Source organism: Bombina bombina, chromosome 1 (assembly GCF_027579735.1).
Source record: "Bombina bombina isolate aBomBom1 chromosome 1, aBomBom1.pri, whole genome shotgun sequence".
In the NCBI taxonomy this organism is placed as follows: Eukaryota; Metazoa; Chordata; class Amphibia; order Anura; family Bombinatoridae; genus Bombina; species Bombina bombina.
Window position 1 is genome coordinate 85,506,599 of NC_069499.1, and position 26,267 is coordinate 85,532,865.

Below are 26,267 nucleotides of genomic sequence, written 5' to 3' on the forward strand. Positions count from 1 at the left end.
TGCTTTTCAATAGCAGTCACATGACTGGAAAAAAAAGGTTGCTATTCTGAAACGGTGTAAATTGAACCGTTGTAAAACGAGAGCCACCTGTATTTAACTTAAATATAAAAACACACAATTAATGCTTGCATCATAAATTCATTTCATGGTGGTGAGAGTCGGCCAACAATAACATGTGGCAACTTGGTCTTCCTTACACACTTTTACCAACTATGAAGGGTGGAACAAAAAGTTAAGGCAGGCACCGTATTGATCAGACACTGTAGTCTGGAGGACATTCCTGCACAAAAAGCAGCCTCAGAAGAGGTAAAAAAAATCAAAACTATAAAAGTTAGTACAGGGAGGCCAGGTTGCCACTTGTGATGGCTCTTGGACACTTACCACCTTATTAAAGAATCTTATTTTTAGGGATGCACCGAAATTTTGGCTACAGAAACGTTCTGGCCGAAAATGGCCATTTTGTTTTCCTTCTCTTTGCCTGTTATTTTCTGTAAAAATATTGTGTAGCATAATACAAATTTGATGTTAGCCTAGAGCTGCTGTTTGAGTTCATTAGTTGACTGTTTTGCATATAATTGTTTTCTAGGACTATACTTTATTTGGATAATTGGTTAAAAAAAAAAAGTTACCAAATTTTTTTTTGGTCTGTTTTTTCCTGGTAAAATTATTGTGTAGCATATTGTTTTAAGATATTTTGTGTCCAATTTTATTGTGTTTCTTTCAAAAACCAAAATGTATGCTTACCTGATAAATTATTTTCTTTCCTGGCAGAGTGCCACTAATCCATTCTTATTACTAGTGGGAATTTAACTCCTAGTTACCAGGAAGAGGCAAAGAACAACCCAAAGCAAAGCTCTAAGTACCCTCCCACTTCCCACAATCCCCAGTCATTCGGCCAAGGGAATATGGAAATAGAAGGTATAGAGGTGTCTGAAGTTTAGTATATGATAAAAACAATATAAGCTGTCTAAAACGTTAGAAATGGGTAGGTCGTGGACTCTCCATGCCAGGAAAGCATACATTTTGTTTTCTTTCTAATGGCATGGAGAGTCCATGAATCCATTCTAATAACTAGAGGGAACCAATACCAAAGCTAGAGGACACAGAATGGAAGGGAGGGAGAACAAGACAGGACAGACGGACCTAAACAGAAGGCACCAGCATCTGGAAGAACTTTGCTCCCAAAAGACAAATCAGTAGAGGCAAAAACTTGTATTTTGAAGATTATGAAAATATAAGCAACAAAGTCCAAGTGGCTGCCTTGCAGAATTGATCCACAGAAGCCTTGTCTTTAAAGGCTCAGAAAGAAGAGACAACCCTGGATGAATAGAGCTGAATTCCTTTTAGAAAGCGGAAATCCAGCTGTCTCCTAGGTCAACTGAAAGCCACTCCTCAACCAAAAAGAAAAAGGAGTTAACGTGGCAATCAGGCCCTCACTCATGTAAATACTACCAAAAGGGCAGAAGAGTAACGAAAATCCTTAAGAGCATGAAACCACCTGCAGGATGAGAAAAAAAATTCCCTTTCAAAAAGAATTCCATTTCAAAAAGAAAGAAGGAACCCTTAGAAAGGAATCCTAATATGGAATAACAAATCGCCTTATCCCCATGGAAAAAGAATATTTATGCTTACCTGATAAATGTTTCTTTTTAGACACGATGAGTCCACGGATCATCCTTACTTGTGGGATATTCACCTCCTGGTCAGCAGGAGGAGGCAAAGAGCACCACAGCAGAGCTGCTATATATAGCTCCTCCCTTCCCTCCCACTCCAGTCATTCAACCAAAGTTAGGAAGAGAAAGGAAAAGCCAAGGTGCAGAGTTGTCTGAAGTTTACAAAAATTAATAACCTGTCTCAAGAGAACAGGGCGGGCCATGGACTCGTGTCTAAAAAGAAACAAATTTATCAGGTAAGCATAAAATTTCTTTTTAAAGAAACGACGAGTCCACGGATCATCATCCTTACTTGTGGGATACAATGCCAAAGCTAGAGTACACGGATAAGGGAGGGACAAGACAGGGAACCTATACGGAAGGCACCACTGCTTGAAGAACCTTTCTCCCAAAAGCAGCCTCAGCCGAGACAAAAGTATCAAATTTAGAAAATTTAGAAAAAACAGAATTTATGTTTACCTGATAAATTACTTTCTCCAACGGTGTGTCCGGTCCACGGCGTCATCCTTACTTGTGGGATATTCTCTTCCCCAACAGGAAATGGCAAAGAGCCCAGCAAAGCTGGTCACATGATCCCTCCTAGGCTCCGCCTTCCCCAGTCATTCGACCGACGTAAAGGAGGAATATTTGCATAGGAGAAATCATATGATACCGTGGTGACTGTAGTTAAAGAAAATAAATTATCAGACCTGATTAAAAAACCAGGGCGGGCCGTGGACCGGACACACCGTTGGAGAAAGTAATTTATCAGGTAAACATAAATTCTGTTTTCTCCAACATAGGTGTGTCCGGTCCACGGCGTCATCCTTACTTGTGGGAACCAATACCAAAGCTTTAGGACACGGATGAAGGGAGGGAGCAAATCAGGTCACCTAGATGGAAGGCACCACGGCTTGCAAAACCTTTCTCCCAAAAATAGCCTCAGAAGAAGCAAAAGTATCAAATTTGTAAAATTTAGTAAAAGTGTGCAGTGAAGACCAAGTCGCTGCCTTACATATCTGATCAACAGAAGCCTCGTTCTTGAAGGCCCATGTGGAAGCCACGGCCCTAGTGGAATGAGCTGTGATTCTTTCAGGAGGCTGCCGTCCGGCAGTCTCGTAAGCCAATCTGATGATGCTTTTAAGCCAAAAAGAGAGAGAGGTAGAAGTTGCTTTTTGACCTCTCCTTTTACCAGAATAAACAACAAACAAGGAAGATGTTTGTCTAAAATCCTTTGTAGCATCTAAATAGAATTTTAGAGCACGAACTACATCCAAATTGTGCAACAAACGTTCCTTCTTTGAAACTGGATTCGGACACAAAGAAGGCACGACTATCTCCTGGTTAATGTTTTTGTTAGAAACAACTTTCGGAAGAAAACCAGGTTTAGTACGCAAAACCACCTTATCTGCATGGAACACCAGATAAGGAGGAGAACACTGCAGAGCAGATAACTCTGAAACTCTTCTCGCAGAAGAAATAGCAACCAAAAACAAAACTTTCCAAGATAATAACTTAATATCAACGGAATGTAAGGGTTCAAACGGAACCCCCTGAAGAACTGAAAGAACTAAATTGAGACTCCAAGGAGGAGTCAAAGGTTTGTAAACAGGCTTGATTCTAACCAGAGCCTGAACAAAGGCTTGAACATCTGGCACAGCTGCCAGCTTTTTGTGAAGTAACACAGACAAAGCAGAAATCTGTCCCTTCAAAGAACTTGCAGATAATCCTTTCTCCAAACCTTCTTGAAGAAAGGATAGAATCTTAGGAATTTTTATCTTGTCCCAAGGGAATCCTTTAGATTCACACCAACAGATATATTTTTTCCATATTTTATGGTAGATTTTTCTAGTTACAGGCTTTCTAGCCTGAACAAGAGTATCAATGACAGAATCTGAGAACCCTCGCTTTGATAAAATCAAGCGTTTAATCTCCAAGCAGTCAGTTGGAGTGAGACCAGATTCGGATGTTCGAACGGACCTTGAACAAGAAGGTCCCGTCTCAAAGGTAGCTTCCATGGTGGAGCCGATGACATATTCACCAGGTCTGCATACCAAGTCCTGCGTGGCCACGCAGGAGCTATCAAGATCACCGATGCCCTCTCCTGATTGATCCTGGCTACCAGCCTGGGGATGAGAGGAAACGGTGGGATTACATAGGCTAGTTTGAAGGTCCAAGGTGCTACTAGTGCATCTACTAGAGTCGCCTTGGGATCCCTGGATCTGGACCCGTAGCAAGGAACCTTGAAGTTCTGACGAGAGGCCATCAGATCCATGTCTGGAATGCCCCACAACTGAGTAATTTGGGCAAAGATTTCCGGATGGAGTTCCCACTCCCCCGGATGAAATGTCTGACGACTCAGAAAATCCGCTTCCCAATTTTCCACTCCTGGGATGTGGATTGCAGACAAGTGGCAGGAGTGAGTCTCCGCCCATTGAATGATTTTGGTCACTTCTTCCATCGCCAGGGAACTCCTTGTTGCCCCCTGATGGTTGATGTACGCAACAGTCGTCACGTTGTCCGATTGAAACCGTATGAATTTGGCCTTTGCTAGCTGAGGCCAAGCCTTGAGAGCATTGAATATCGCTCTCAGTTCCAGAGTATTTATCGGGAGAAGAGATTCTTCCCGAGACCAAAGACCCTGAGCTTTCAGGAGTCCCCAGACCGCGCCCCAGCCCACCAGACTGGCGTCGGTCGTGACAATGACCCACTCTGGTCTGCGGAAGCTCATCCCCTGTGACAGGTTGTCCAGGGACAGCCACCAACGGAGTGAATCTCTGGTCCTCTGATCTACTTGTATCATCGGAGACAAGTCTGTATAATCCCCATTCCACTGACTGAGCATGCACAGTTGTAATGGTCTCAGATGAATTTGTGCAAAAGGAACTATGTCCATTGCCGCGACCATCAAACCTATTACTTCCATGCACTGTGCTATGGAAGGAAGAGGAACAGAATGAAGTACTTGACAAGAGTTTAGAAGTTTTGATTTTCTGGCCTCTGTCAGAAAAATCCTCATTTCTAAGGAGTCTATTATTGTTCCCAAGAAGGGAACTCTTGTTGACGGAGATGGAGAACTTTTTTCTACGTTCACTTTCCACCCGTGAGATCTGAGAAAGGCCAGGACAATGTCCGTGTGAGCCTTTGCTTGTGGAAGGGACGACGCTTGAGTCAGAATGTCGTCCAAGTAAGGTACTACTGCAATGCCCCTTGGTCTTAGCACCGCTAGAAGGGACCCCAGTACCTTTGTGAAAATTCTTGGAGCAGTGGCTAATCCGAACGGAAGTGCCACAAACTGGTAATGCTTGTCCAGAAAGGCGAACCTTAGGAACCGATGATGTTCCTTGTGGATAGGAATATGTAGATACGCATCCTTTAAATCCACCGTGGTCATGAATTGACCTTCCTGGATGGAAGGAATAATTGTTCGAATGGTTTCCATTTTGAACGATGGAACCTTGAGAAACTTGTTTAGGATCTTGAGATCTAAGATTGGTCTGAATGTTCCCTCTTTTTTGGGAACTATGAACAGATTGGAGTAGAACCCCATCCCTTGTTCTCCTAATGGAACAGGATGAATCACTCCCATTTTTAACAGGTCTTCTACACAAATGTAAGAATGCCTGTTTTTTTATGTGGTCTGAAGACAATTGAGACCTGTGGAACCTCCCCCTTGGGGGAAGCCCCTTGAATTCCAGAAGATAACCTTGGGAGACTATTTCCAGCGCCCAAGGATCCAGAACATCTCTTGCCCAAGCCTGAGCGAAGAGAGAGAGTCTGCCCCCCACCAGATCCGGTCCTGGATCGGGGGCCAACATCTCATGCTGTCTTGGTAGCAGTGGCAGGTTTCTTGGCCTGCTTACCTTTGTTCCAGCCTTGCATTGGCCTCCAGGCTGGCTTGGCTTGAGAAGTATTACCCTCTTGCTTAGAGGATGTAGCACTTGGGGCTGGTCCGTTTCTGCGAAAGGGACGAAAATTTGGTTTATTTTTAGCCTTGAAAGACCTATCCTGAGGAAGGGCGTGGCCCTTGCCCCCAGTGATATCAGAAATAATCTCTTTCAAGTCAGGGCCAAACAGCGTTTTCCCCTTGAAAGGAATGTTAAGCAATTTGTTCTTGGAAGACGCATCCGCTGACCAAGATTTTAGCCAAAGCGCTCTGCGCGCCACAATAGCAAACCCAGAATTTTTCGCCGCTAATCTAGCCAATTGCAAAGTGGCGTCTAAGGTGAAAGAGTTAGCCAATTTGAGAGCATGAATTCTGTCCAAAATCTCCTCATAAGAAGAATCTTTATTGAGCGCCTTTTCTAGTTCATCGAACCAGAAACACGCTGCTGTAGTGACAGGAACAATGCATGAAATTGGTTGTAGAAGGTAACCTTGCTGAACAAACATCTTTTTAAGCAAACCCTCTAATTTTTTATCCATAGGATCTTTGAAAGCACAACTATCTTCTATGGGTATAGTGGTGCGTTTGTTTAGAGTAGAAACCGCCCCCTCGACCTTGGGGACTGTCTGCCATAAGTCCTTTCTGGGGTCGACCATAGGAAACAATTTCTTAAATATAGGGGGAGGGACAAAAGGTATGCCGGGCCTTTCCCATTCTTTGTTTACAATGTCCGCCACCCGCTTGGGTATAGGAAAAGCTTCGGGGGGCCCCGGGACCTCTAGGAACTTGTCCATCTTACATAATTTCTCTGGAATGACCAAATTCTCACAATCATCCAGAGTAGATAACACCTCCTTAAGCAGAGCGCGGAGATGTTCCAATTTAAATTTGAATGTAATCACATCAGGTTCAGCTTGTTGAGAAATTTTCCCTGAATCTGAAATTTCTCCCTCAGACAAAACCTCCCTGGCCCCCTCAGACTGGTGTAGGGGCACTTCAGAACCAATATCATCAGCGTCCTCATGCTCTTCAGTATTTTCTAAAACAGAGCAGTCGCGCTTTCGCTGATAAGTGGGCATTTTGGCTAAAATGTTTTTGATAGAATTATCCATTACAGCCGTTAATTGTTGCATAGTAAGGAGTATTGGCGCACTAGATGTACTAGGGGCCTCCTGTGTGGGCAAGACTGGCGTAGACGAAGGAGGGGATGATGCAGTACCATGCTTACTCCCCTCACTTGAGGAATCATCTTGGGCATCATTTTCTCTAAATTTTGTGTCACATAAATCACATCTATTTAAATGAGAAGGAACCTTGGCTTCCTCACATACAGAACATAGTCTATCTGATAGTTCAGACATGTTAAACAGGCATAAACTTGATAACAAAGTACAAAAAACGTTTTAAAATAAAACCGTTACTGTCACTTTAAATTTTAAACTGAACACACTTTATTACTGTAAATGTGAAAAAGTATGAAGGAATTGTTCAAAATTCACCAAAATTTCACCACAGTGTCTTAAAGCCTTAAAAGTATTGCACACCAAATTTGAAAGCTTTAACTCTTAAAACAACGGAACAGGAGCCGTTTTTATATTTAACCCCTATACAGTCCCTGGTATCTGCTTTGCTGAGACCCAACCAAGCCCAAAGGGGAATACGATACCAAATGACGCCTTCAGAACGCTTTTTCTATGTATCTGAGCTCCTCACACATGCATCTGCATGTCATGCTTGCCAAAAACAACTGCTCAATAGAGGCGCGAAAATGAGGCTCTGCCTATGATTAGGGAAAGCCCCTAGAGAAAACATAATTTATGTAAGAACTTACCTGATAAATTCATTTCTTTCATATTAACAAGAGTCCATGAGCTAGTGACGTATGGGATATACATTCCTACCAGGAGGGGCAAAGTTTCCCAAACCTTAAAATGCCTATAAATACACCCCTCACCACACCCACAAATCAGTTTAACGAATAGCCAAGAAGTGGGGTGATAAGAAAAAGTGCGAAGCATATAAAATAAGGAATTGGAATAATTGTGCTTTATACAAAAAAATCATAACCACCACAAAAAAGGGTGGGCCTCATGGACTCTTGTTAATATGAAAGAAATGAATTTATCAGGTAAGTTCTTACATAAATTATGTTTTCTTTCATGTAATTAACAAGAGTCCATGAGCTAGTGACGTATGGGATAATGACTACCCAAGATGTGGATCTTTCCACACAAGAGTCACTAGAGAGGGAGGGATAAAATAAAGACAGCCAATTCCTGCTGAAAATAATCCACACCCAAAATAAAGTTTAACAAAAAACATAAGCAGAAGATTCAAACTGAAACCGCTGCCTGAAGAACTTTTCTACCAAAAACTGCTTCAGAAGAAGAAAATACATCAAAATGGTAGAATTTAGTAAAAGTATGCAAAGAAGACCAAGTTGCTGCTTTGCAGATCTGGTCAACCGAAGCTTCATTCCTAAACGCCCAGGAAGTAGATACTGACCTAGTAGAATGAGCTGTAATTCTTTGAGGCGGAGTTTTACCCGACTCAACATAGGCAAGATGAATTAAAGATTTCAACCAAGATGCCAAAGAAATGGCAGAAGCTTTCTGGCCTTTCCTAGAACCGGAAAAGATAACAAATAGACTAGAAGTCTTACGGAAAGATTTCGTAGCTTCAACATAATATTTCAAAGCTCTAACAACATCCAAAGAATGCAATGATTTCTCCTTAGAATTCTTAGGATTAGGACATAATGAAGGAACCACAATTTCTCTACTAATGTTGTTGGAATTCACAACTTTAGGTAAAAATTCAAAAGAAGTTCGCAACACCGCCTTATCCTGATGAAAAATCAGAAAAGGAGACTCACACGAAAGAGCAGATAATTCAGAAACTCTTCTAGCAGAAGAGATGGCCAAAAGGAACAAAACTTTCCAAGAAAGTAATTTAATGTCCAATGAATGCATAGGTTCAAACGGAGGAGCTTGAAGAGCTCCCAGAACCAAATTCAAACTCCAAGGAGGAGAAATTGACTTAATGACAGGTTTTATACGAACCAAAGCTTGTACAAAACAATGAATATCAGGAAGAATAGCAATCTTTCTGTGAAAAAGAACAGAAAGAGCAGAGATTTGTCCTTTCAAAGAACTTGCGGACAAACCCTTATCCAAACCATCCTGAAGAAATTGTAAAATTCTCGGTATTCTAAAAGAATGCCAAGAAAAATGATGAGAAAGACACCATGAAATATAAGTCTTCCAGACTCTATAATATATCTCTCGAGATACAGATTTACGAGCCTGTAACATAGTATTAATCACGGAGTCAGAGAAACCTCTATGACCAAGAATCAAGCGTTCAATCTCCATACCTTTAAATTTAAGGATTTCAGATCCGGATGGAAAAAAGGACCTTGTGACAGAAGGTCTGGTCTTAACGGAAGAGTCCATGGCTGGCAAGATGCCATCCGGACAAGATCCGCATACCAAAACCTGTGAGGCCATGCCGGAGCTATTAGCAGAACAAACGAGCATTCCCTCAGAATCTTGGAGATTACTCTTGGAAGAAGAACTAGAGGCGGAAAGATATAGGCAGGATGATACTTCCAAGGAAGTGATAATGCATCCACTGCCTCCGCCTGAGGATCCCGGGATCTGGACAGATACCTGGGAAGTTTCTTGTTTAGATGAGAGGCCATCAGATCTATCTCTGGGAGCCCCCACAATTGAACAATCTGAAGAAATACCTCTGGGTGAAGAGACCATTCGCCCGGATGCAACGTTTGGCGACTGAGATAATCCGCTTCCCAATTGTCTACACCTGGGATATGAACCGCAGAGATTAGACAGGAGCTGGATTCCGCCCAAACCAAAATTCGAGATACTCCTTTCATAGCCAGAGGACTGTGAGTCCCTCCTTGATGATTGATGTATGCCACAGTTGTGACATTGTCTGTCTGAAAACAAATGAACGATTCTCTCTTCAGAAGAGGCCAAAACTGAAGAGCTCTGAAAATTGCACGGAGTTCCAAAATATTGATCGGTAATCTCACCTCCTGAGATTCCCAAACTCCTTGTGCCGTCAGAGATCCCCACACAGCTCCCCAACCTGTGAGACTTGCATCTGTTGAAATTACAGTCCAGGTCGGAAGAACAAAAGAAGCCCCCTGAATTAAACGATGGTGATTTGTCCACCACGTTAGAGAGTGTCGAACAATCGGTTTTAAAGATATTAATTGAGATATCTTCGTGTAATCCCTGCACCATTGGTTCAGCATACAGAGCTGAAGAGGTCGCATGTGAAAACGAGCAAAGGGGATCGCGTCCGATGCAGCAGTCATAAGACCTAGAATTTCCATGCATAAGGCTACCGAAGGGAATGATTGTGACTGAAGGTTTCGACAAGCTGTAATCAATTTTAGACGTCTCTTGTCTGTTAAAGACAGAGTCATGGACACTGAATCTATCTGGAAACCCAGAAAGGTTACCCTTGTTTGAGGAATCAAAGAACTTTTTGGTAAATTGATCCTCCAACCATGATCTTGAAGAAACAACACAAGTCGATTCGTATGAGACTCTGCTAAATGTAAAGACGGAGCAAGTACCAAGATATCGTCCAAATAAGGAAATACCACAATACCCTGTTCTCTGATTACAGACAGAAGGGCACCGAGAATCTTTGTGAAAATTCTTGGAGCTGTAGCAAGGCCAAACGGTAGAGCCACAAATTGGTAATGCTTGTCTAGAAAAGAGAATCTCAGGAACTGATAATGATCTGGATGAATCGGAATATGCAGATATGCATCCTGTAAATCTATTGTGGACATATAATTCCCTTGCTGAACAAAAGGCAATATAGTCCTTACAGTTACCATCTTGAACGTTGGTATCCTTACATAACGATTCAATAATTTTAGATCCAGAACTGGTCTGAAGGAATTCTCCTTCTTTGGTACAATGAAGAGATTTGAATAAAACCCCATCCCCTGTTCCGGAACTGGAACTGGCATAATTACTCCAGCCAACTCTAGATCTGAAACACAATTCAGAAATGCTTGAGCTTTCACTGGATTTACTGGGACATGGGAAAGAAAAAATCTCTTTGCAGGAGGTCTCATCTTGAAACCAATTCTGTACCCTTCTGAAACAATGTTCTGAATCCAAAGATTGTGAACAGATTTGATCCAAATTTCTTTGAAAAAACGTAACCTGCCCCCTACCAGCTGAACTGGAATGAGGGCCGTACCTTCATGTGAACTTAGAAGCAGGCTTTGCCTTTCTAGCAGGCTTGGATTTATTCCAGACTGGAGATGGTTTCCAAACTGAAACTGCTCCTGAGGACGAAGGATCAGGCTTTTGTTCTTTGTTGAAACGAAAGGAACGAAAACGATTGTTAGCCCTGTTTTTACCTTTAGATTTTTTATCCTGTGGTAAAAAAGTTCCTTTCCCACCAGTAACAGTTGAAATAATAGAATCCAACTGAGAACCAAATAATTTGTTTCCCTGGAAAGAAATGGAAAGTAGAGTTGATTTAGAAGCCATATCAGCATTCCAAGTCTTAAGCCATAAAGCTCTTCTGGCTAAGATAGCCAGAGACATAAATCTAACATCAACTCTAATAATATCAAAAATGGCATCACAGATGAAATTATTAGCATGCTGGAGAAGAATAATAATATCATGAGAATCACGATTTGTTACTTGTTGCGCTAGAGTTTCCAACCAAAAAGTTGAAGCTGCAGCAACATCAGCCAATGATATAGCAGGTCTAAGAAGATTACCTGAACATAGATAAGCTTTTCTTAGAAAAGATTCAATTTTTCTATCTAAAGGATCCTTAAACGAGGTACCATCTGACGTAGGAATGGTAGTACGTTTAGCAAGGGTAGAAATAGCCCCATCAACTTTAGGGATTTTGTCCCAAAATTCTAACCTGTCAGGCGGAACAGGATATAATTGCTTAAAACGTTTAGAAGGAGTAAATGAATTACCCAATTTATCCCATTCCTTAGCAATTACTGCAGAAATAGCATTAGGAACAGGAAAGACTTCTGGAATAACCGCAGGAGCTTTAAAAACCTTATCCAAACGTATAGAATTAGTATCAAGAGGACTAGAATCCTCTATTTCTAAAGCAATTAGTACTTCTTTAAGTAAAGAGCGAATAAATTCCATCTTAAATAAATATGAAGATTTATCAGCATCAATCTCTGAGACAGAATCCTCTGAACTAGAAGAGTCCAAAGAATCAGAATGATGGTGTTCATTTAAAAATTCATCTGTAGAGAGAGAAGATTTAAAAGACTTTTTACGTTTACTAGAAGGAGAAATAACAGACAAAGCCTTCTTTATGGATTCAGAAACAAAATCTCTTATGTTATCAGGAACATTCTGCACCTTAGATGTTGAGGGAACTGCAACAGGCAATGGTACATCACTAAAGGAAATATTATCTGCTTTAACAAGTTTGTCATGACAATTAATACAAACAACAGCTGGAGAAATAGCTACCAAAAGTTTACAGCAGATACACTTAGCTTTGGTAGATCCAGCAGGCAGTGGTTTTCCTGTAGTATCTTCTGGCTCAGATGCAACGTGAGACATCTTGCAATATGTAAGAGAAAAAACAACATATAAAGCAAAATAAATCAAATTCCTTATAAGACAGTTTCAGGAATGGGAAAAAAATGCCAAACATCAAGCTTCTAGCAACCAGAAGCAAATGAAAATGAGACTGAAATAATGTGGAGACAAAAGCGACGCCCATATTTTTTAGCGCCAAATAAGACGCCCACATTATTTGGCGCCTAAATGCTTTTGGCGCCAAAAATGACGCCACATCCGGAACGCCGACATTTTTGGCGCAAAATAACGTCAAAAAATGACGCAACTTCCGGCGACACGTATGACGCCGGAAACGGAAATGAATTTTTGCGCCAAAAAAATCCGCGCCAAAAATGACGCAATAAAATGAAGCATTTTCAGCCCCCGCGAGCCTAACAGCCCACAGGGAAAAAAGTCAAATTTTTGAGGTAAGACAAAATATGATAATTTAAAGCATAATCCCAAATATGAAACTGACTGTCTGGAAATAAGGAAAGTTGAACATTCTGAGTCAAGGCAAATAAATGTTTGAATACATATATTTAGAACTTTATAAATAAAGTGCCCAACCATAGCTTAGAGTGTCACAGAAAATAAGACTTACTTACCCCAGGACACTCATCTACATGTTTGTAGAAAGCCAAACCAGTACTGAAACGAGAATCAGTAGAGGAAATGGTAAATATAAGAGTATATCGTCGATCTGAAAAGGGAGGTAAGAGATGAATCTCTACGACCGATAACAGAGAACCTTATGAAATAGACCCCGTAGAAGGAGATCACTGCATTCAATAGGCAATACTCTCCTCACATCCCTCTGACATTCACTGCACGCTGAGAGGAAAACCGGGCTCCAACTTGCTGCGGAGCGCATATCAACGTAGAATCTAGCACAAACTTACTTCACCACCTCCCTTGGAGGCAAAGTTTGTAAAACTGATTTGTGGGTGTGGTGAGGGGTGTATTTATAGGCATTTTAAGGTTTGGGAAACTTTGCCCCTCCTGGTAGGAATGTATATCCCATACGTCACTAGCTCATGGACTCTTGTTAATTACATGAAAGAAAAAGGTGTCCAATACAGTGCCTGCCGGTTATTTTACATAATTCCCAAGAATAAAATAATTCCTCAAAGCTATGAAGTATTAAAAATGCTTATATATCAATCGTTTTAGCCCAGAAAATGTCTACCAGTCTTAAAAGCCCTTGTGAAGCCCTTTATTCTTATGTAATAAAAATGGCTTACCGGATCCCATAGGGAAAATGACAGCTTCCAGCATTACATAGTCTTGTTAGAAATGTGTCATACCTCAAGCAGCAAAAGTCTGCTCACTGTTTCCCCCAACTGAAGTTAATTCCTCTCAACAGTCCTGTGTGGAAACAGCCATCGATTTTAGTAACGGTTGCTAAAATCATTTTCCTCTTACAAACAGAAATCTTCATCTCTTTTCTGTTTCAGAGTAAATAGTACATACCAGCACTATTTTAAAATAACAAACTCTTGATTGAAGAATAAAAACTACATTTAAACACCAAAAAACTCTAAGCCATCTCCGTGGAGATGTTGCCTGTACAACGGCAAAGAGAATGACCGGGGAAGGCGGAGCCTAGGAGGGATCATGTGACCAGCTTTGCTGGGCTCTTTGCCATTTCCTGTTGGGGAAGAGAATATCCCACAAGTAAGGATGACGCCGTGGACCGGACACACCTATGTTGGAGAAAGTGTGAAGAGAGGACCAAATTGCCGCCTTGGAAATTTGTTCTACAGAAGCTTCATTTTTGAATGCCCATGAGTAAGCAACAGCCCTAGTGGAATGAGCCGTAATTCTTTCAGGAGGCTGCTGTCCAGCAGTCTCATATGCAAAACGGATGATACTCTTCAGCCAAAAAGCAAGAGGTAGCCGTAGCTTTCTGACCCTTACGTTTTCAAGAGAAAAAGTAAAACAGAGAAGACTGACAAAAGTCCTTAGTCGCTTGTAAATAAAATTTTAAAGCAAGGACCACGTCCAAATTATGCAGAAGACGTTCCTTTTGAGGAGGAGGATTAGGACACAAGGAAGGAACAACAATCTCCTGATTAATGTTCCCGTCTGAAACAACCTTAGGAAGAAACCCTAGTTTAGTACGGAAAACTACCTTATCTGTATGGAAAATAAGGTAATGGAATTGAATAGCAATGCTGAGAGCTAAGTCACTCTTTGAGCTGAAGAAATAGCAACAAGAAATTAAACTTTTCAAGATAATAACTTAATATCTAAGGAATGCATAGGCTCAAACGGAGCCTCTTGAAGAACAATAAGAACTAAATTCAGACTCCATGGAGGAGTAACTGGTTTGAACACGGGCCTGATCCGAACCAAGGCCTGAAAAAAAAGATTGTACATCTGCCAGACGCTTGTGTAACAAAATAGATAAGGCAGAGATCTGACCCTTTAGGAAACTTGCCGATAAACCCTTCTCCAAACCTTCTTGGAGAAAAGACAAAATTCTGGGAATTTTAACTCTACTCCCTGAGTAGCCCTTGGATTCACACCAAGAGATATTTTCGCCATATCTTATGGGAAATCTTTCTAGTTACAGGTTTACGCGCCTGAATTAAGGTTTCTATGACTGTTAAGAATTATTGTTAGCATGACTAGCCCCATCTTGTTCTTGGCTGCCATTTTGTCTTTGGCATCCATCTTGTCTGAATAACCTTAATTATAGTGGTTTATTCTGCAATGAGAAATACATGTTTGTTATTATTCTCTGCAAAGCTAGTTGACCTTGTAGATGTTCCTGGCGCAACGCCTGGAGGGTACTCTCTATGCTCAAATAACCTTGTTTTCATCCTAGATGCACTCATTATGACTATAGAAATATTGTTTATGAGTTAGTATTTTTCCTGACAATGTAAAACTGGGTAAAATGACGCAGCCATAACGTGTCATGTCAACCCCATATGCTGTATCTGTCGCCTATAAAACATGCTTTGTATCTTTCAATAAACAGAATAGTTTTAGATCATTGCTGCGTGGTCTGAATTACTGTTCTCTGGACGTCCTTATCAAATAATCTATTTATCTCCAGTTGGTATGGTGTGCCTGAGGCCTAGTCCTGAACTGACACTCCCCCTCTGAAAACAACACCTAACAATGACCGAATCAGAAAAACCCCTCTTGGATAGGATTAAGCGTTCAATCTCCAAGCAGTCAGCCTCAGAGAAGCTAGATTTGGGCGAAGGGTCCTTGAATGAGAAGGTCCTTCCTCAATGGAAGTTTCCAAGGTGGCAGGGATGACATGTCCAACGGATCAGCATACCAAATCCTGCGAGGCCACGCAGGAGCGATAAGGATCACCGATGCCTTCTCCTGTTTGATTCGAGCAATGACCCGAGGAATAAGAGCAAACAGGGGAAATAGATATGCTAGGCTGAAGGACCAAGGAACTGCCAAAGCATCTATCAGTTCCGCCTGGGGATCCCTGGACCTGGACCCGTATCTGGGGAGCTTGGCAGTCTGGCAAGATGCCATGAGATCTAACTCCAGCCAACCCCATTTGAGAATCAGGTTGGAGAATACTTCCGGATGGAGTTCCCACTCTGCCGGATGAAAAGTCTGCCTGCTCAGAAAGTCCGCCTCCCAGTTGTCCACCCCTGGGATGTGGATCACTGACAGATGGCAAGAATGGGCTTCCACCCACTGGATTATCTTGGCTACCTCGGTCATCGCTAAGGAACTCCTCGTTCCTCCCCGATGATTGATGTAAGCCACTGTCGTTATGTTGTCTGGAATCTGATGAACTGGGCCGAAGCCAACTTAGGCCAACTTAGGCCAGGCCAAAAGAGCACTGAAGATTGCTCCTAGTTCCAGGATGTTTACAGGAAGAAGAGACTCTGCATGAGTCCATACTCCCTGAGCCTTTAGGGAGCCCCAGACTGCACCCAATCCTAAAAGGCTGGCGTCCGTTGTCACAATCACCCATGAAGGTCTGCGAAAGCATGTCCCCTGGGATAGATGATCCAGAGACAACCACCATTGAAGAGAGTCCCTCGTCTCCTGTTCCAGGGTTATTAGAGGAGACAAATCTGCATAATCTCCATTCCACTGCCTGAGCATTTTTAACTGCAGAGACCTGAGGTGAAACAGAGCAAACGGTATGATGTCCATTGCCGCCACCATCAGTCCGATTGCTGCCATGCACTGAGCCACTGACGGCCGAGAATTGGACTGAAGGGCTTGGCATGTATCTAGAATCTTTGATTTTCTGACTTCTGTCAGAAAAATCCTCAGATATAGAATCGATTAGAGTTCCCAAGAAAGTCACCCTTGTCCAGTCCAGATAAGGCACCACCGCAATGCCCAGCAGAGACCCCAGAATCTTTGTGAAAATTCTGGGTGCCGTGGCCAGACCAAAAGGAAGAACCACGAACTAAAAGTGTTCGTCCAGAAAGGCAAACCTTAGGAACTTGTGATGATCTCTGGATAGGAACATGAAGATATGCATCCTTTAAATCCACTGTAGTCATAAATTGACCCTCCTGTATCAAAGGAAGAATGGTACAAATAGTCTCCATCTTGAATGATGGAACTGAGAAACTTGTTTAGACTCTTGATGTCTAATATAGTTCTGAAGGTTCCCTCTTTTTTGGGAACCACAAACAGATTTAAATAAAAACCCTGCCCCTGTACTGGAACAATTACTCCCAGGGAGGAGAGGTCTCTTACACAATGTAAGAACGCATCTCCTTTTAACTGAACTGCAGATAATCTTGAAAACAGAAACCTGCCTCTGGGAGAAAAACTCTGATTTGTGTCCCTGGGACACTATTTTCTATTGCCCAGGGATCTTGAACATCTCGAGCCCAAGCCTGAGCGAAGACAGAATACTGCCCTCTACAAGATCCGGTCCCGGATCGGGGGCATGTCCTGCACGCTGTGTCTGAGATATAGATAGATAGATAGATAGATATATATATATATATTTTTTTTTTAATTCCCTAAATTCCAAAAGAATTACTTTCGTCAAGCCAGATCCCAACAAGGTCTTCACCTTGCAAGGAATCGCTAAAAGCTTAAACTTAGCATACATCCGTAGAACAAGGCTCTAACCATAAGACTCAGTGAGCTGAAACAGAGAAACCTGAAACCTATGCTCCCAGTTTGAAAACTTGAAGGGAAGAATTTGAAATAAAAGGAATAAGCCAACTCAGAGGCCATTATCCTATCCTGGGTCTTTATCCAGGGGAGATTCTGACTTAGTAGCATCCGAAAACGCATCAGACCAATATGCTGTCGCACTAGTGACGGTAGCAAAATACACAGCTGGTTGCCATTATAAGCCCTGGTGTACAATCCTTTTCTAATTCTTAAACATAGGACCTTCGAACCCAACTATCCTCTAAGGGTAAAGTAGTTCTCTTAGCTAGGCTGGAAACTATTCCTTCCACCCTAGTGAAAGTGTGTCCAGCCTCCTTAGCTAAGCCGACCATGGAAAACATCCTTTTGATTAAAGGGAATGCGGTTCCTTCCATTCCTTAATAACTTACTGGACGCCCTAGATAACACCGGTAGTGTCGGAACCGCCCAGGGTAGATAAAGCCTAACAAATGGAGATTATCAAGCTAATAAAACTGAGGAAAAACAACCTCAGGATCAAATAAAGATATTATTCCATCTGAGCCTGAGAATTCACCATCAGATAATCCCGAAGTATCTTCCTTTTTTCGTTAACAGGGAAGAAACAGCTGGGATAGCAACTACTAAATCAATCACCCTGATTGAAATTAATTTCTCTAGTAATGTTTGCTACCACGTTGGAAAAACTATGATGTATGAAAAGCAAAGTAATTCCAAATGGAGTGTTAGAGGAAGCGCAGGGCACTGCATGTGGGCTATAGTCTTTGTGGGACACTATAGGAGAAATTTGTGGCATAGATTGACCATACACACACAGCACAAGCCGCTGCAGATCCAGAAATCCTGACGTCACAAATGAGCAGAGGTAAACTAACCCAGCAAGTACGCAGCAGGGGTGCTAGCTGAGAAATAATACAGCAGCACTTAAAGAGGAATCAGAGGGCTAGGTATAAAAATATAATCAATCTTTATTAAACATAATTAAAAAACTGGTACAAGGCTAGCAAACTCCCTGACTAGTTTCGTGCTCCATTGAGAACTTAAGTGCTCAATGGAGCATGAAACTAGTCTGAATTATGTCCCACCAGTTCCTATTGCTCTAAAACCACCAATAGCTCTACTGTAGAGACCGATATGGACTACGGCTACACCCTAAAACAAAGCAGCACACTGACACTACTTTAAAAATAAACTCTTGATTGAAGAATCTAAAACTAACCTCACTTTACCTCTTCTTATCACTAACGTAGGCAAAGAGAATGACTGGAGTGGGAGGGAAGGGAGGAGCTATTTAACAGCTCTGCTGTGGTGCTCTTTGCTTCCTCCTGCTGACCAGGAGGTGAATATCCCACAAGTAAGGATGATCCGTGGACTCATCACGTCTTTAAAAAGAAAAGGATAAGGGAATCACAATGCAGAGCCGAAAGAACCAAGACTCTACTATCTCTCCAAGACAATATCACAGAATACTTAGAGGCTCAAATTGAGCCTACTGCAAAACCCAAAGAACAAAATTAAGTGGAAGAACAGGATAAACAGTCCTGATCCTGACCAGGGTCTGAACCAAGGACCAAACATCTGGTTAGTCAGCCAAACCTTTATGCAATAGTACAGAACACTGACTGACCAGCTTTTCTCCAGCACTTCCTGGAGAAAACAGGTACTCTCAATTTAAGCCAAGGAAACCCCAGAGGAACGCACCAGTAAAAGAATGTGCCTCAAATCTATGAAAAATAGTGCAAGAAACAAGCTTACTAGTCTAGACTAAGGAGTCAATAAATCTAAAACCTAAAAACGAAATGTATGCTTACCTGATAAATGTATTTCTTGATACGGTGAGTCCATAGATCATCTAATTACTATTTGGAATATCACTCCTGTCCAGCAGGAGGCAGCAAAGAGCACCACAGCAAAGCTGTTAAATATCACCTCCCTTCCCTCCAAACCCAGTCATTCGACCGAAGTAAAGGAGAGAAAGGAAACAAGGTGCAGAGGTGTCTGAGGTTTATAATATGACAAAAACAAAAAAATCTTTAAAAAAAATAGGGCGGGCCGTGGACTCACTGTCAAGAAAGGAAGAAATTTATCAGGTAAGCATAAATAGTTTTCTTTCTAATGACGCGGTGAGTCCACGGATCATCTAATTACTATTGGGAATCAATACCCAAGCTACAGGACACAGATAAGGGAGGGACAAGATAAGGAACCTAAACAGAAGGCACCACTGCTTGAAGAACCTCTCTCCCAAAAGTAGCCTCAGCAGAGGCAAAAGTATCAAATTAATAGAATTTTGAAAAAGTGTGGAGAGGACCAAGTTGCAGCCTTGCAAATCTGTTACACAGAAGCTTCATTTTTTAACACCCAGGAAGAGGAAACAGCCCTCGTAGAATGAGCTGTGAATCTCTCAGGAGGCTGATGTCCAGCAGTTTCATAGGCCAAGCGAATGATACTCTTCAGCCACAAAGAAAGTAGCCATAGTTTTCTGCCCCTTCTGTCTCCAAGAGAAGTCCACAAAGACTGGCGAAAATCCTTAGTCGCCTGTAAATAGAATTTTAACGCATGCACCACGTCCAGGTTGTGCAGCAGACGTTCCTTATGAGAAGGGTTAGGACATAAGGAAGGAACAAGCATTTCCTGATTAATTTTCCGATCCGAAACCACTTTAGGGAGAAACCCAAACTTAGTAAGCAAAACTACCTTATCCGAATGAAAAATAAGGTAAGGAGAAAAATACTGTAATGACAAGAGCTCTGAAACTCTAAGAGCAGATGAAATGGCAGATGAATCTTCCAGGATAACAATTTAATATCCAAGGAATGCATAGGCTCAAACGGAGCCTGCTGAAGAACTAACAAGGTTAAGACTCAAGGGAGGAGTAACCGGTTTAAACACAAGCCTGATTCTGATCAAGGCCTGAGAACGATTACACGTCTGGTACATCCGCCAGACGTTTATATAACAAAATAGACCAGGCAGATATTTGACCCTTCAAAGAACTTGCCGATAAACCCTTCTCCAAACCCTTTTGGAATCCGAATTCTACTACAAGAGTAACCTCTGGATACACACCAATGCATATATTTACGCCATATTAGTAAATCTTACTGGTAACAGGCTTACAAGCCTGAATCATAGTCTCAATGACAGACTCGAAAAAAAAAACCACGCTTAGATAAAATTAAGCGTTCAATCTCCAGTCAGCTTCACAGAAACGAAATTTGAGTGAAAGAAGGGCCCTTGAAGTAGAAGGTCCTTCCTCAGTGGAAGTCTCCAAGGAGGGAGAGAAGACATCTCCACTAGGTCTGCATACCAGATCCTGCGAGGCCACTGATGCCCTCTCCTGTTTGATTCGCGCAATGACCAGAGGAAGGAGAGCGAATGGGGGAAAAAGGTATGCAAGACTGAAATTACAAAGAACCGCTAGATCATCTATCAGTACAGCCTGAGGATCCCTTGACCTCGACCCGTACCTTGGAAGCTTGGCATTCCAACAAGATGCCATGAGATCCAGTTCCGGCTGTCCCCATTTGAGAATCAAGATAGAGAAAACTTCCAGATGGAGTTCCCACTCCAGGTGAAAGGTCTGTCTGCTTAAAAAATCCACTTCCCAATTGTCCACTCCTGGAATGTGGATCGCAGACAGACAGCAGTTGTGGGTCTCCGCCCACTGAATAATCTTGGCTACCTGTGTCATGGCCAAGGAGCTCAGAATTCCTCCCTGATGCTTGATGTAAGCCACTGAAGTTATGTTGTCCGATTGGAACCTGAGAAACCGGGTCGAAGCGGAGGCCAGGCGAGCATTGACGATAGCCCTCAACTCCAGAATGTTTATGGGGAGAAGAGACTCCTCCCGAGTCCATGTCCCTTGAGCTTTTAGAGAGCCCCCGACTGCTCCCCATCCCAGCAGGCTGGCGTCCGTTGTCACAATCACCCACGTGGGTCTGCGGAAGCAGGTTCCCTGGGAGAGATGACCTCTGTCAGAAATATTTTCAACGATAGGGAATCTATTATGGTTGCCTAGAACACTACCCTTGTAGCTGGAATAAAGGAACTCATTGTCAAATTCACCTTCCATCCGTGAGAGCGCAGGAAGGATAACATCTCTGTGTGGGAGTTTGCTTGATGAAAGGATAGCGCCTGAACCAGAATGTCGTCCAAATAAGGCGCCACTGCAATGCCCCGCAACCTGAGCACCACCAACAGGGATCCCAGGACGTTTGAAAAGATCCTGGGAGCTGTGGCAAGGCCGAATGGAAGGGCCACAAACTTGAAGTGTTTGTCTAGAAATGCGAACCTCAGAAACTTGTGATGATCCCTGTGGATGGGAACATGCAGGTACGCTTCCTTTAAATCTACTGTTGTATTAAATTGACCCTCTTGAACCAAGGGAAGAATGGAACGAATAGTTTCCATCTTGATGGACGGTACTCTGAGGAATTTTAGACTTCAGATCTAAAATTGGTCTGAAGTTCCCTCTTTTTTGGAACCACGAACAGATTGTAAAATTCCAGACCCTGTTCCTGCATTGGAACAGGAACTATCACTCCCAGGTCGGAAAGGTCTCCAACACCTCTCTTTATCTGGTCTACAGATAATCTTGAAAGCAGAAACCTGCCCCTGGGAGGAAAGGTCTTTAACTCTAGTTTGTATCCCTGGGACACAATGTCCACCGCCGAGGGATCCTGAACATCGCAAACCCAAGCCTGAGTGAAGGAAAGTCTGCCCCTCCCCCACAAGATACGTTCCAGGATCGGGGGGCAGACCTTTCATGCTGAGTGAGTTAGTAGCAGGTTTCTTAGATTGCTTTCCCTTATTCCAAGACTGGTTGGACCTCCAGGAAGCCTTGGACTGTTCCTGCTTGGGAGAGGAAGTCTTACCCTTGAAGTTTCGAAAGGAACGAAAAAGTCTGCCAAGACTCCTTGATAGAGTCAGCAATAGAAAACATCTTTTTAAAAATAGGGGATGGAGAAAAAGGAATACCCGGTCTCTCCTATTCATTAACAATAATCTCTGTAGCCCGATCTGGTACAGGGAAAGCCTCCACCATGGAAGGTACATCAAAATACTTGTTTAGCTTGTTAGATTTAGTATTAACTACGACAGTGTCTGAGTCGTCCAAGGTAGCCAAAACCTCCTTAAGTAACAAACTGAGGTGTTCCAGCTTAAACCTGAAGGATACAACTTCAGCATCAGAAGAAGGAATTACACCAAGTCTGAGATTTCACCCTCAGATGCCACGACTGTCAGAAACCTTACTCACTGATTCTTTACATTTCCTCTTGCACTTTCCTCTGTAGCATGAGAAAAAGCAGACAACGCATCAGATACCGCAGAGGACATGAGGGAAGCGATGTCTTGCAACGCAACTCCAAACAGAGTATGAGAGGAAGCGCAGGGCGCTGCATGTGTGGACGATAAAATTTGGGACACTTGAGAAAGCTGTGGCATATCTTGATCATCGTCACACTCCTGAACAGCATCCACCTTAGACAATGTTGGCTCAGAAAAAAGTATATCCCTGTAATTTAAAGTTCTCTCAATACATGAGGAACAGAAAGGGATTGGTGGTTCCACGTTAGCATCAAAACAAACATGTAACATTTTGCAGGGCATCTTGGTCCAATCTTTATTCACAAATGAACAGATTATAATTAAACATTTTAATTGGAAATTACCACACACAAAAAACGTTACTGTCTCTTTAAATTTTAAAACCAAATTGCTTTATTTTTTCTGCAATAAAATCAAGTGTCACAAAAACACTCCAGACAACCTCTACACCTCAGCTTAGCTGAGGTGCTTACATGCCTTACTGACACCGGAGTGAATATTCTGCTAGATAAATCCAGACTCAACTTCTATATGCTGTAAAATGCAGTCCGGTAACCGTAACACTGCTAACAAACTGCAACAAAGTTATCTCCCCTCCGGAACACAGGAAGTGAAGGAGGAAAAGGCGCTCAACAGAAACTTGTCCCCTCAGCTAAACCCGCCCATCATGGGCGTTTCAAAATTAAACCTCCTGGTCGGCTAAATGCATTCTAAAGTAAAGCCAGGAGTAAAAAAAAAAAAACCCACCACATAATAAGTCTCCTCGTCCCCAGTGCCTTCCATTACTGCTGATATTAACATGAACCCCTAAGCAATAGAATGTCTCTTGTCCCATCAACTGATATTAAAAGTGCCATATTTTTCCTGCATATGTACCCAGAAAAATAAAGTTAGCACTTACATTCAGAAATCTGCAAGGCAGCTCACTAGGTTTGAGAGGCATGTTCCCTTACATGGACCTGTGGAAGAAAAACAGACTAAGTAATCTTACTCAGGCTATTAACGTTAGGGCAGCATTAAATACAAGGGAGGCGCAGTGAGGATTGTACCCCACAAGTTCCCATTGATTAAAAGCCACCACTGCTCTACTGAAGAGACTGATATGGACTACGGCTACACCCTAGGACAAAGCAGAACAAGCTTGTACTGCTGAAAAATAATAAAATCTTACTTGAAGAATCTTCTTCCAAACACCTAAACTTTACCACCTCCTTCCTCTTAACGTAGGCAAAGAGAATGACTGGGGTTGGAGGTGAAATTTAACAGCTTTGCTGTGGTGCTCTTTGCCGCCTCCTGCTGGGCAGGAGTGAAATTCCCAATAGTAATTAGATCCGTGGACTCACCGTGTCATTAGAAAGAAAACCTAGTTTGTACTAAACTAAGTATACAATCTCCATGCAGTCAGCATTAGAGATTTAGGTAGGATGTAGTAAAAAACCATGAATGGCAAGAGAGAGACTATGTGCACCGAAGGATGGAAGATACCTCCTTTATCGATAAGGAACTACATGTTCCTCCCTGATGGATGACAGACACCGCAGAAGAGATGTCTGATAGAATACTGATAAACTGGACCAAACTCAGTTGGGACCCGGCTATGAGGACATTGAAAATTGTTCTCAAGCATAATATAATTATCGGAAAGCCAGACTGACTTAGTCCAGATTCCCAGAGCCATTTATGGAACCCAAACCGCTTCCCAGCCTAAAGGCCAGCATCAGTAGTAACAATCTCCCAGGATGAACTCAAGGAGCATAGGTTGAGAAAAGATTCTTGAACGAGCCATCAGGACAGATTCTTTACTCAGGTTGTCAAGTATAATCCATTGAGGGAGGTCCAGGGAGAGAAAACACTACCCAAGTCAAGCAGACCAGTTGAGAGAAGGGAAATAGTTCTGCGACAATCATGGAGAATTTCAGCTACTATACTAGCATATACTCTTGTGCTCTTCCCATTTCAGAAAATGCCTAAAAGGGTATTAAAACCCAGGGTTGATGGATAATTACCTCTGAACTACGAGGAAAAAAATAGGTAGTTTTAAGCACCATGACTACTTGCTGTCAGCAAAGAACATAGAATATCAGTAGAGAAACTACTGACCAAAAAATTATCACCTTAAGGGGAAAATAGATACTTGTTAGCACCTGGAATACAAAAGGAAGCATGACCCAGACGTGATCTGAAAACACCACCTTCTGATCTTGATTAAGATGCGCTATTGTTGCGCCACAAGGTCTGACTGCCCTCCAAGTACTAATCAGGCCCAACCCTGCTTGCCTTCAGAGATTTGGCGCATTAAGGGTGGGACACATTAATATGTATGAAGATAGATATCAAAAATACACCTACTGAAGAGGGAGAGGATTTTTTTTTTTTAAATATGTACAGTAGTAGGACAAGAGATAAGCAGAAAGGCTACGTATAACAATAATCAAGATATTCTGAGTGCCCCACAACATAACTAATCGCACTCATTTGACAAAGTTGTGCTAATGCATCCGCCAACAATGGCGGTCTCCTCCGGTTTGAGTATACAACATTATGTACGGCAATAAGTGCAGACACCCTTTAAACACTATTAGTGGCCTTTAGTAGAGGAGGATAAAATCTGACAGGCATAACTGCCTGAGCACCAATGGCCAAAGCCTGCGCAACAACTAACAGGCGTTTAAAATAACTGCAGCATAAAAACATCCAATCCCTCCAAATATCAGAAGAGGGAATATTAACCAAAGGCAAATAAATACTGTGCCCCAATCATAAGACACCTTCAAATTCCGTAGAAAATGACCGTGAAGGGATAATAAAGTGGAAAAGAGACTATATTTAGCAGACCACAAACCTTAAAGGGATACTAACCCCACTTTATTTTTCATGATTCAGATAGAGCATGCAATTTTAAGCAACTTTCTAATTGACTCCTATTATCAATTTTTCTTTGTTCTCATTTTATCTTGATTTGAAAAAGCAGTAATAAGGTTAGGAGCCGGCCCATTTTTAGTTCAGCACCTTGGTAGAGCTTGCTGATTGGTTTGCTACATTTAGCCACAAATCAGCAAGTGCTACCCAGGTGCTGAACAAAAAAAATGGTCCGGCTCTAAAGCTTACAGTACTGCTTTTTCAAATCAAGATAGCAAGAGAAGAAAAATTGATAATAGGAGTAAATTAGAAAGGTGCTTAAAATCTCATGCTCTATCTGAATCATGAAAGAAAAAAATTGGGTTTAGTATCCCTTTAATAGGGCATCCGCAATGAAAGCATCAAATCCCTGTCCCAGGCAGAAAGCCAGATAGCTGCTCAGCCGCACATATCCCAAAAAAGTGGAGATATATAATAAAAGTATAAATCCCTTCTGAGGGTAGCAGGTCCCACTAGGTCCATGAGTGTCTGTGTGGTTCGATATTGTCCGTTGGAATAAATATGAAACAATTTAACCTCCATGTTCTTCTGATGTGGAGCAGTCACAGGTCTGTTAGCCTCATCCAACCGCTGACAGGGACCTTAAGATACAAGAAAACCAGAGTAACCAACCCTGGTTTTCTATATAGGGTTTAGCATAAGTGTTGGAGTTAAAGTAAGGACTACCTCACGACCTCCAACAGCTAATAGCCCCCATTACTCTTACTAAAGAGGATTACATGGACACAGCATAGTCCCAATCCTTGCATGCAGGGA

General features: G+C 42.1%; 1 protein-coding gene across 1 annotated transcript in view; it reads right to left on the bottom strand.

The window, feature by feature from the left end:
• Positions 1-26,267, bottom strand: part of PAPOLA (poly(A) polymerase alpha) — a gene marked incomplete in the record, with an annotated part of 373,831 nt that overhangs the window by 214,251 nt on the left and 133,313 nt on the right.